The sequence below is a fragment of the Salvia hispanica genome, chromosome 6 (genome assembly GCF_023119035.1).
Source record: "Salvia hispanica cultivar TCC Black 2014 chromosome 6, UniMelb_Shisp_WGS_1.0, whole genome shotgun sequence".
Classification (NCBI taxonomy): domain Eukaryota; kingdom Viridiplantae; phylum Streptophyta; class Magnoliopsida; order Lamiales; family Lamiaceae; genus Salvia; species Salvia hispanica.
In genome coordinates, this window is record NC_062970.1 from 2698681 (window position 1) to 2710945 (window position 12265).

A 12265-nucleotide genomic window follows, 5' to 3' on the forward strand; every position below is an offset into this window, starting at 1 on the left:
TTTTGGTTTGGTGTAGTTATTCCATTATGCAATGAATATTAGATTGAATTGATGAGCAAAAGAAAAGAGCATTTATTGAATCACTTGATTGAAAAATGAAAAGAATTATTTGATCTTACTATGAATGTGTATATGACATGAAATTCATAAATAAAATGTGGGCTTGAAAACCAAAGTTAGGCTAACTTTGACGTGACCATAATGGAATTGGCACTATGAAAATTCGAGGGAAATACAATGTAAAGTGTGAGAATATCTTTAGGAAATTCGACTATCTCATCTTACTATTTCTTGCACCCAAAAAATGTTCCAACTGCACTGTGTGTGAGAGAAAGAGAGACTTTTATTTATTTCTAATAAAATGTAGATAATCAAATTTATGATGTACTAGATAAATAAATTTTAAAATCAAACTGTAATTTTCAATATGGACAAATTTATACTACATGTCACAAGTTTCCAACCCTAGTATTTCGATGCAACTTTTCAACAATATAAGAAGAGTTTATAAAGACGATGATATTCACAACTCGTAGTTTGATTACTTTACTGGAGATGATCGAACACAAACAACAAAGAAAACAATGAAAAGCGGCATCGAAGTTGGAATACAACATCGATATTTTTCACTGTGTCGATCCTAGAAATTCCTTTTTCTAGATTTGTCAAAATCCCTATTGGTCTCTCAAAATCAGTAGTAATCATTCCATTCAATTGTGACAATCCATTTCATATATCATTAAATTGGTCCTGCACCTACATGCAAGGTCCATACTACAATCCTTACTTTCTCCAACACAAAATGTTACAAAATAAATAAATAAAAATTGAAAGCAACTTAGGAGCATGCAAGAAGCAAATCCAATTATACAAATTAGAAACCCTAAAGCTAAAGTTTTGATTGATTAATGAATTGACCTTTTTGGATGCCCTAATCAAGACATATTATGTCTTCAAGTTGAACAATTAATGGTTGATTAAAACACCTAAAAATTCCAAGGCACCCACCCTAAGAGGGTGGGTGGGGGGTAGGGTGGGGGTATGAAATTATTGAAAGAGATTTGTATTTATAGCTGTCTTGTGGGATCCCATGAGGGAGAAAACATTGAGTTGGCAAATTTGATATATGCATTAAATGAAATTTGGCTCATCCAAAACCAATTAATTGAGAATGCCAATTCAAGAACAAGAACACAACAAACCCCTTCTAGTGTGTGTGTGTGGCTTTCTTTGGATCAATCATTTCAGGTAGAAACTTGTATGGCACATATTGGAATTGCACTACACAAAAATCCCACCACCTCTTTGTGTGTGGACTTGGATTGGGTGCTAAGAGGGTGTGTTAGGATATTAGTTTGAGATATGAATAGCTGACTTGTCGAAATTCGATCGGAATCATCTTATCTAAATTTTAAAAAGATCATACCTTATTCATAAATCGTGAATATTATCTTATTTCAAGTTAAGCTTATAAGAACATAAGTAACTTGTTAATATTATCGTTTTGTCTTAACTTGAAATATCTAAAACTCGATTCTGAACATTATTTTGGAAGTTACTTTATCAAAATTGAATATGTCTCGTTTAAGATTTTTTATTTGATTATTTATTAGTTTTTATAAGTATCTTTAATATACCCCCATTTGATATGTTTTCTCTCTTTCTCGTATTTTAGTTTCTACGAATTCTAACTTGGAAAATTAACAAATGTATTTGAAACATTATATTTCGTAATATTAATAATGTATAGTTAGTTCATCATATGATGTCTATATATCTATTGTACGTGTTCATATAAAAAGATGGTTTCGTTTCATAAAAGCATAAATGTATCTAAACATGAAAATTGTACCCATTTATATGGAGTATTTATATAGTTATTCGTTAAGAATAAGAAAAGGTAAAATATTTATATATTTGTTAAACTACTTGGCACTAATTATAGATTGTAACGTCTGCATTAACGAATTGTTGATTATTGAATTATTCGAATATATAATTGAATTTTTTTTTTTAATAAATTAAAAAGACTCAAGTCAAAAACGGCGAACCCTGAAACCTAAACCCTAAATATATATTGCCAATAAAGATCGAATAGTGTCCCCTTGCCAAAGAAAAATAAACATTGCAATCATATGAGAATCGATAAATATTGAAATGAAGAGAAAATGTGGGCTCTTAATTACCCCATATGCTTTAATTGCCATTGTAGAATGTGCTTGGTTGAGTGATTAGACACGTTGAAAGTCATTTTGGCACTTGATTTAAAGCAAGCACTAATTCTTATCAACCCAAATATATTATGTATCTTTTCACTTTTGAGAGTGAGATATAATATTTGATCCATTCCTTTATTCTCACACAGTGAGAAAGTATCAATTGGTGCAAGCAAAAAAAGTGCAATCAACTCATCAACTCCATGAATGAGCTAAATAAATGAGAAAAATGATACTATATCTAATTATTAAGAAAATTAAATTATATACTCACATCACATGTAACATGTAAAATAAGCTCCACTTTTTATATATTCTCTATTAATTTGAATGTTTCATGTACTTGTAATATATCTCTGAGAACGTTATATTTTTGTTTTCGTGAATTTTTTATGAGTAGCTATTTTGAATACAAGTTAGTACAAATTACACCACATTTAAATCGGAACTAAACTAGTTATAAAATATAATAAGACTAAATAGCTAAATAGGAGTAATTGTTTTCTTAATTCCATAAGTCTGGAGTTTTCTTTATCATTTATTTGTGGAAATTGGCGTCCAATTCCGTGCTTTTTGGCTGGTTTCCTTCTTCCCAATTTTCAAATAATATTAAAGCAAAATATTATACACTCGGAAGAAACAAATCAAGAAAGAGACAAAAAAAATTATTTGAACCTTTTGACCAAAAATAGTTTTTTTTTTCTGCTTAATTTCTAGCATTTAAAAATTAAAATGAACAATTTGCACCTTGAAAAAAAAAACTATATTTCGCTAAATCACGAAATAAATCGAACCAGAAATGTACCATATATTTGGAAGAATGTAAATTATGTAACTGCGTCTCTGACTAAATTCCAATTGATGGTTTTTAGTATTAGTATTAATTATTACTACAATTACATAAATTATGCATTTTTAGGAACATACGTTAATGCATAGAATAACATCTGATTGTGTGTGAGAAAAGCATCTTCTAGTGTTTATAAATTACAAGCAAATTTTTTTTTAAAAAAGAAAAGGAATGTGTTTTTTCAACTATTTACTCAACTTTCAATATTTTGCTTTTTATCCTTTTAGAAAATGATCAAAAAGATATCTACATGGGGCCAACCACATGGATTGTGATGTCGGCCAACAAAATTTATAGGAGAAAGATGTCTTAATTATCTATAGAAATATTAATAAAAAACCACTAATATTAATGTTATGATTATATATAATGTTTATTTATAGCGATAATTAGGGTTTAGGGTTTAATGTTTATTTTGATAGTCAATACTATTACTAAAGATGGAATTTTCCAATGCAATTGATTGTGAATCTATTTGAATGGCAATTTTGTAATATTGTCATTAAAGATCAATCAAATAACTTTAAATAAAAAATTGAATTCAAATTCAATTGCATACTTTTTGAAATTATTTTTTTCATTTGTTTGTGCAGGCGTGCAGCTATAAGTATTACATGAATGCATTTTTGGTCAATTGAAACAAATATGCTAAAAATCGCATACAAGAAAACATTCTAAGTCTAATTTTTCTTAGCATCATGTACCTCATACACACACATAAATATACAAAAATATATGTGTGATATTAGCAACTGATAAGTTTTGTGACGTGCGCCAACTGATATATATATTATGTTGCCAACTGATATATATTATGTTGTCATCTGATAAATTCTCAAATTCTCATTTTAAAATAGATCTCAATTGATCACAAAATCTCAATTCTCATGCATAAATATAGAGGATATGCATGACCATGATCGACGTAAGAAAACTAAGATTGGTCCCAAAAGTTCATAACGGATTTTGTTGTTTTTAATGATTTTGTGGGAGATTCTTCACATATTGAACTTGAAATATCTAAACCAATATGACCGGTCAATGTCATAAATTCGTCAATCAACCATATCCATACATTTCTTGATTAATACTATAAAGTCAAATTGTTGGAAAAAAAACTAGTACTTACTATAAGATTTGATTAATTTCTTATTAATCCTACAATTTTAAAAAATAATCGATCACATCATAATTTTGATAATTTTCTCAATCATCTCATAGCCAAAAATATTGGCACCCTACGTGTCTTCATTTTTTTTATGATACTAATATAATCGGAATTTTTTTAAAGTTGCAGGATTGACCTAAAATTGACTAAATTTTTTTCGATAATTTACCCGTATAAATAGTCTTACTGCAATGTCACACGTATCTCTCTCTATGTAGATTATGAGAATGAGAAGATACTAGAAAAGAAACAAGAATTGAAGACATGCTCGTGCATTTGTCGAATAGGTGGAATGGTTTGTAACCATAAAATAAAATTTGAGGTGAATCATGAAATTAGGGTGTGGCAAAATAAGCCTAGACATATTTTTGGTAGCATAATCATAATGCAGCAAGGGCCCCAAGAATTATGTTTGCATGGCTACCCTCATCTCACTCACAACCAAACAAATTGCATTAAAAGGGAGAAAGAGAGAGACAATACTCTTACTCGAAAGGTTATATCATGAAGAAAATTTTGAAATTATCATCTTTGTATTATTTTATGCTACTAATCAATAATTCAAATAACATTTCGATGCCAAATGAAAAGCAAATGCACATGTAATTGTGATTGCATTTTAGTAATAGTAGCAATATAGAGAGTGATACTAAACGGTCACATTGTGGCTTTTTACACACCTCTGAAAGTATTTGATTATTTTTAAAAAAATTAATTTTGTAAGATAAAATTTTAAATGATTGATTTATTATTATTAAGTAATAGCGTAGTTTTTAACTCTAAAATAAAATCACAGTCCTAAAATCTCTAATTGGAATTGGTGGGAGAAGTTTTACATGTAAAAAGGTTTAAATATTGGAGTAATTAAAAATCATTTATTATTTTTTTATGAATATTATTGAAAACCTTTTGAGTCGCAAATCATACAAGTTTTCGTTGTTTTTAAAAAATCAATAATAGTTTCTTATGGATGAAGGGGAAGTATTTTATCAATTAAATTGTGTTTTACAACTATCTAACAAGGTTGAATAATTTATTGGATTATAAATTCGCCTTACCATGATTTCAAATTTTAGACTTCTTGATGGAATTCAAATCTAACATATTTCAATCACAAGCTCACTCGTTCTAATAAATTTATGGGAATATGATCAAATGCAAATTCTAAATATTATACAAATTCTAAACTATGATCTGGACAGTTAAAAAATGTCAAACAGATTACAAAATAGTGCAACAAAAAACTTCAATATAGTGTTAATAGTTGATGTTGTGTTGATATTGTGTTGATATTTTCTGTTGCTACTATTTTAACATCTGTTGATATTTTTAAACGGTCCAAGTCATAGTTTAGGGTTTATACAATATATGAGTTTGCATTTTATCACTGCCTAAGTTTACGTGTATATACTATATACATTCACATAAATTTGTATAACCGACCCATCCATGTAATAAATAAACATGGGCGATGAATTGGTGGGAATAAATAAAAGTGTATAAAACTATCAAGTATCAATTAATTAATTAAATACATAAATACTAGAAAGGACGATCCGGTTCAAATAATTCGGTTGGAACAAACAATAATGTCGACACCATAAATTTGATTATTCTTCAATACATTCATCCATAATTATAAATTATTAAAATAAATCATTTAATCGTAAGGTATGGGAAGATACGTTCATTTACCTAAACCACGTTATATCGCTATAAATATTTCAGTTTCCAACGAATTTTCTGTTATTATAATATGTTTTCGTAATTGCATAATCCTACATTAGCATGTGACTTCTGTTGATGCGGGCCATCTACATCTTCTCCTAATTTATTAAATTAGATTTACAAATTAATTAATGCCACTATTTATTTTATTATTGAGGAATTTCGGAAAGAACTTTTTTTATGTAATAAAATCAGGTACTCCTATAACAAATTGTATAAAAAATATTGATATAAGAGGGACAAAATTTTATGGAGTACACAAAGGACATTAATCATTACTAGTTAAAATAACATTATTTCACATTATAAAAATTCCAAAAGAACATAAAAATAAGGTGAGTTCCATTCTGAGATTCTAAATTTAAAATTATGCACTGTAAATATGAAATAATATTATATTTGTGTATAGTGTATGTGTGTATAGATTCTTTTAGCCAGCTAAATTGTGTTGTTGCGGAGCAACAAATTAGTATACTATGATTAAAAATAGAGTGAACTACAAAAATGGTCCTTGGACTATGGGTTTATCTCGTCCATAGTCCCTGGATTTTAAAAATATCGCTAGTAGTCTCTGGACTAATGGTTTATCTCGAAATTGATCCTTTTGGCTTTTTTTGGTACGAAAATACCCTTTGATATTATTTTGGGTGGTTTGGGCAATTTGGTTTTTTTACACTTTTAACATTTTAAATCTGATATTATTTCAGTTATGTACTAATTTTGATATTATTTCAAATTTATCATCCTTTTCCCCTTTTGTCATCCTTCACTTTGTTTCTTTATTTCAATATTAGATTTAAGAGTGAACTACACAAATGGTCCCTGGACTATGGGTTTATCTCGCCCATAGTCCCTGGACTTTAAAAATATCGCCCAGTAATCCCTGGACTAAGGGTTTATCTTGAAATTGGTCCTTTTGGCTTTTTTTGGTACGAAAATACCCTTTGATATTATTTTGGGGGGTTTGGGCAATTTGGTCTTTTTACACTTTTAACATTTTAAATCTGATATTATTTTAGTTATGTACTAACTTTGATATTATTTCAAAATTATCATTCTTCTTCCATTTTGTTATCCTTCACTGAATTTGTTTTTTTAATTTCAATATTAGATTTAATTTTATAAAATTTTAAATTTTATTTTTTAAATATCAATAAATTTTTTTAATTATAAAAATTATTAAATAGCAAAAATTAATAGTTATAATCAATATTTGATAGTGTATAGTACTATGTAATCAATAAGGTATGACAACGCCTTAGTTTTAATCAATATTTAATACAGATAGCTTTAATCATAAATAGATTATAAGTATAGCACAATTTATTCTGAAATAAATATGCATCTAATGTAAGACTAATATAATTTTCGTTTATTAATTTGAAAACAATCAAAATTTACTAGAAAATTTCAACAAAAATACTTATACATAAAATTTTTAGTAGGATCAAATTTTTAGTCAACTTCATAATATTTAATCACAAACAATTATAACAACCGAACGGAGGCTAAATAGAATAACTCTTATTTTTCCATCATGATTAATATTATTTTTCTGTACTTCTTCAATTCAATTGAATATTATATTAAATAACAAAAATTAATAGTTTTAATCAATATTTATAATGTCCACGAATTAATAGTTTTCATTAAATTTTTTTTTTTGATATTTAAAAATCTAAATATTAAATTTAATTTTATAAAATTAAATCTAATATTGAAATAAACAAAACAAATTAGTGAAGGATAACAAAATGGAAGAAGAATGATAATTTTGAAATAATATCAAAGTTAATACATAACTGAGATAATATCAGATTTAAAATGTAAAAGTGTAAAAAGACCAAATTGTTCAAACCCCATAAAATAATATCAAAGGGTATTTTCGTACCAAAAAATCCAAAAGGACCAATTTCGAGATAAACCCTTAGTCCAGGGACTACTGGCGATATTTTTAAAGTCCAGGGACTATGGGCGAGATAAACCCATAGTCCAGGGATCATTTTTGTAGTTCACTCTTAAAAATATTACGAGATTTCCCTATTTTATTTTATTTTATTCGTTTGCATGTAGTATAATAATAACCATCTTTATATTATAACGAAATTTGGATACCACATTTTTAGTGTCCGAGTTGTTCAAAGTATACAATTTGAGGTACTTAGTTTTTCTCTTTCATTCTCATACTTTATTAATCGTATATTATAAATTGATATTGTCTATAAATATGTTATTCTAAGTTTTCACAATTTGAGTTACTTATTTTTCTTTTATTCTCATACTAGCAACGAACATTATACTTAAAAAATACTCCACATTTTAAATTATACTAGTACTAAAGAGGATATAAAACGCCTTTTTCCTAGATAGAGTTATTATATTATACTATTATATTCAAATTAAACTAAATAAATATGGAGTATAAATTATTTTTATTGTTGGGGGCATGGCTGCCTCACTGCCGTATCGGATTCAAGTTTATTGTAACGAGGTCTTTAAATTTATGTGTATTTACATATTAGAAAAAGAAATACATTTTCTAAAACATTTGTTTGATTTCATTTATTTAACATCTCATCAAATTAAGCACATTCACGTTGAGAATCGATTGTAAGAATTAAGAAAGTACTTAGTAATTTTCAGTTATTTGCATATGTGGGCCACTTGAATTTAGTTAAATGTTGATTAGTTATATTTGGATGCATTTCATTTGTTAAGTGAAATTGCAATCGTTAACCAACCCAATTATGAAATTAATTATTAGTCGAATAAATATTGTAATGAAGTGTGCAAAAAAGTCAAAAAGGTTGGCTCCTTAATTATTCTTATTACTTATTAATTTTTAATTTGAAGGGGGAGGTGGTGGAAGATTTAAAAACATTTATTATTTTAAAAGGAAATCAGAATTCAGATACTATTGAAAAAATAATAGAGACGTCTGATTCATTTCATACAAATGCATATGCGTTGGGCGTCTATATACGCTACATTCTTCAATTGGAATAATTAATTTTTCAGGCAATTATTAAAATTATAAATAAATAAAAGTAGAATGATCCTTTAATATTCTTCCGAAATTATTTTTTCTACATAATATATGGATTTGGAATACAATTAAAAATAATGTTCAATGTTGGTTCTAAACATATGATTAAAATTTAAATTTAATAAAAAAACATTCATTTTTTTGAAAAATAGGTCCATAATAAATGAAAATGTCGCCAAAGTAGTCATTTTTTTGACATTTCCGTAAAAAAACTAACGGTCAACGCCAAATGCACAGTTGCATGCCTGTTAGTTTTTTTGATTAGGTGGATTAGATATTTCATTTTATGGACCTATTTTTCAAAAGGTGAATGTTTTGGACCAAATTCGTATTTTGGTCATATGTTTAGGACCAAAATTGACCATTACTCTACAATTAATTGTAAATTTATCCGACAATAAAAGGCGATGTTGTGATGTCTGTACTTTTTGCTCGTCAGTGATGAATGAGATTGACGAAAAACCACATGACGTGTGTTGTCCGTTGTTTCTGTCCAATTTACTCGTTAACGCTTGTTTTTATTTTGTTCTTCGTTATCGCCGATATTTTAGGTTAAATATTTCATTAATAAAAAAAAAAGGATGACGTGGCGTAGGTGCATAAAGAAGGGAAATAGGAGTAGTAAAAGAAGGCGACTCCTTTAAACGAGGCGGGTTTTCGGCTGCAAAAGCCACGCCTTACCAACTCCATTAATTCTTTTCTAATTTCTTACATTTAATATTGATCTTCTTTTCTACTTGTGTCACTATTCACAATGCCTTTTGATTTTAATAACACGAAATTTATATACGACAATTAAGCATATGAAAGTTGATGGAAGAGTGTTAATTTAAATTAAATTATGAATACTAATTCAAGATATCTTGATTATTGCACAATTTCACACTGTGTGAGTGGATAATGATATGTAATAACTGAATTATTAAAGGTATATGTAAAAATAGAATGCTTTAAGGAGGAAGTGTTTTGTGATAAAATGTGAAACATATGGAATCAAACGCTAATAAAAGAGTATTGTTACCTAATCATATAATGACATCATCAATTATGTGTAAATTAGTCCATAGCTTAAATAATTTATTTTATTAATGATATTAATCTTAAATAATGAATATGTCCCAGTTAATAAAAATAGAAAAATATATTTAATCGAGGTCCTATACTTGTCCACGTCACCACAAATGCCTCTTCACACGTGCGCCCCTTAATTATCACTTATCTTCAAGATTTATGTGTTTTTTGGCAGACGTTTTTCATTTTCAATGACTAAACAAAGCATTAAGAACTTTAAAAAAAAAAACAAAAAACAAAATACTAGTATTACTCCACTACTACTGATGTTAAATTCTTTAAATTCTGTCTAACGTCAACTTGGTGATGATCCAATCTAATCTATATAAGTGTGGATAACCCTCCCCTTTATGAGGCCTTTTAAGGGGTGGGTGACTCATTTCTAATATGGTATCAGAGCGGGCCTAAGTCGATGATGGATTATATCTCTTTATCTCTTCTCTTTCCTACTCACGTGATGGAAGTCCGATGTGTCATTCCGACCCACACGTGAGGGGGTGTGTTAAATTCTCTAAATTCTGTCCCATATCGACTTGATGATGATCCAATCTAATCTATATGAGTATGGATAACTTTCCTCCTTATCCTTTTATGGGATGAGTGGCTCATTTCTAATAACTGAACCAGTAGTTTTTCACCCTAATTCTATGCTCGAAAAAAGAAAAATATAAATTCACTATCCTACCCTCTGCATAGTCTTTTTTTGCCTAGAGCCCCAAAACCTTGTACGTTAGTTTGAAGTTTTACGAATATTTAGGATTTAAAAGTTGATTCTAGTCCATCACATCAAAAAAGAGAAAAGAAAATATACCTTGTCCGAAAGAATTTATACTGTGAATCCGATTTTAAAAACTAATCCTAATATAATACTCCATGTGCTATTATGATTGTAATTTAGTTAAATGTTGATTAGTTAATTGTTATGATTGTAATCCTAATATATACTCCATGTACTTAATCCTAATATATGTACTAAATCCTGATTACAATCATAATAGTACTAAACTCATATAGTCATATAGTTCCACTTATAAATCAATAGATAAAAATAGTCATATAGTATTAATTAGATGTGACGAATTATGAGATAAAAACAGATAATGCAACGAACGTTAAATGGTCAAAAGAGTTAGTTTTCGATAACGATAGCCCCTCTTTAAATTTATCCTAGAAATCGTTGTAAATAGCTCCATAGTAGTCATATTTATAAACTATTTATAGTTTACTTTACCATCATTAATTATGAACTATAGGTAATTATATTATCCAAGCATGTCAAACATCATGAGTACGCTAATAATGAGATTTAATTGTTTGAAAACCTTACTAATATAGTTAATGCAAATTAATTGATTTAATTATTGATGATCTACCCTTATAGTTGTAGCCTTTCATGATAAAAGTTAATTGACTTTGCTTATTCAACGGGCTTATGCGATTAATTAATCAATAGTTAACTTGTGCGTTATATTACTCAGCCATAATATATTTGCCATTGTTTAGTACTAGTAATCAAACATTTGAATCATCTAATAAGTATAATTTTTCTTGTAGTTATTATATCATTTGTTTGAGTCAAAACCATTATATGTATCAAGAATAAATAAATAGATTTGGACATTTAATAAGATAATTAATTTATTTATCCATTTATTATTATTATTATTATTTGTATTAATTTTCATTTTCATTTTCATTTTCATTATTATTATTATTACTATTATTATTATTATTACTATTATTATTATAGCTGAATAGTATCACTCTTATTTGTATTGTTATTTATAATCAAAGACGTATATGAGATACTAATTATCATATAATTCAAGAATTTGATACATGCATGTGTTTCAATATGTCGATCTGATCATAAATTACCCTTTTAGGAGGAGTTCCTAGCTCAAGAGTAATCTTATTGATCTATCTATTTTATTATTCGTATTTTTAAAAAAACCACAAAACTCCATTGTTGCATAACTTAGGATATGATGTGTTAGAAGACAAGCAAACAAAAAGGGCAAAAGGAAATGTTATCAACAAGGCAAAAAAATTATGATGTCTATAATAGCTATTATTACAAGTCTCCCTTTTCAAACTCGCTTGATTATTAATGTTATGATTTATAATTGCACTAACCTCCACACATACATGATAGTACATCATTAATTATTTAGAGGTGTATTATT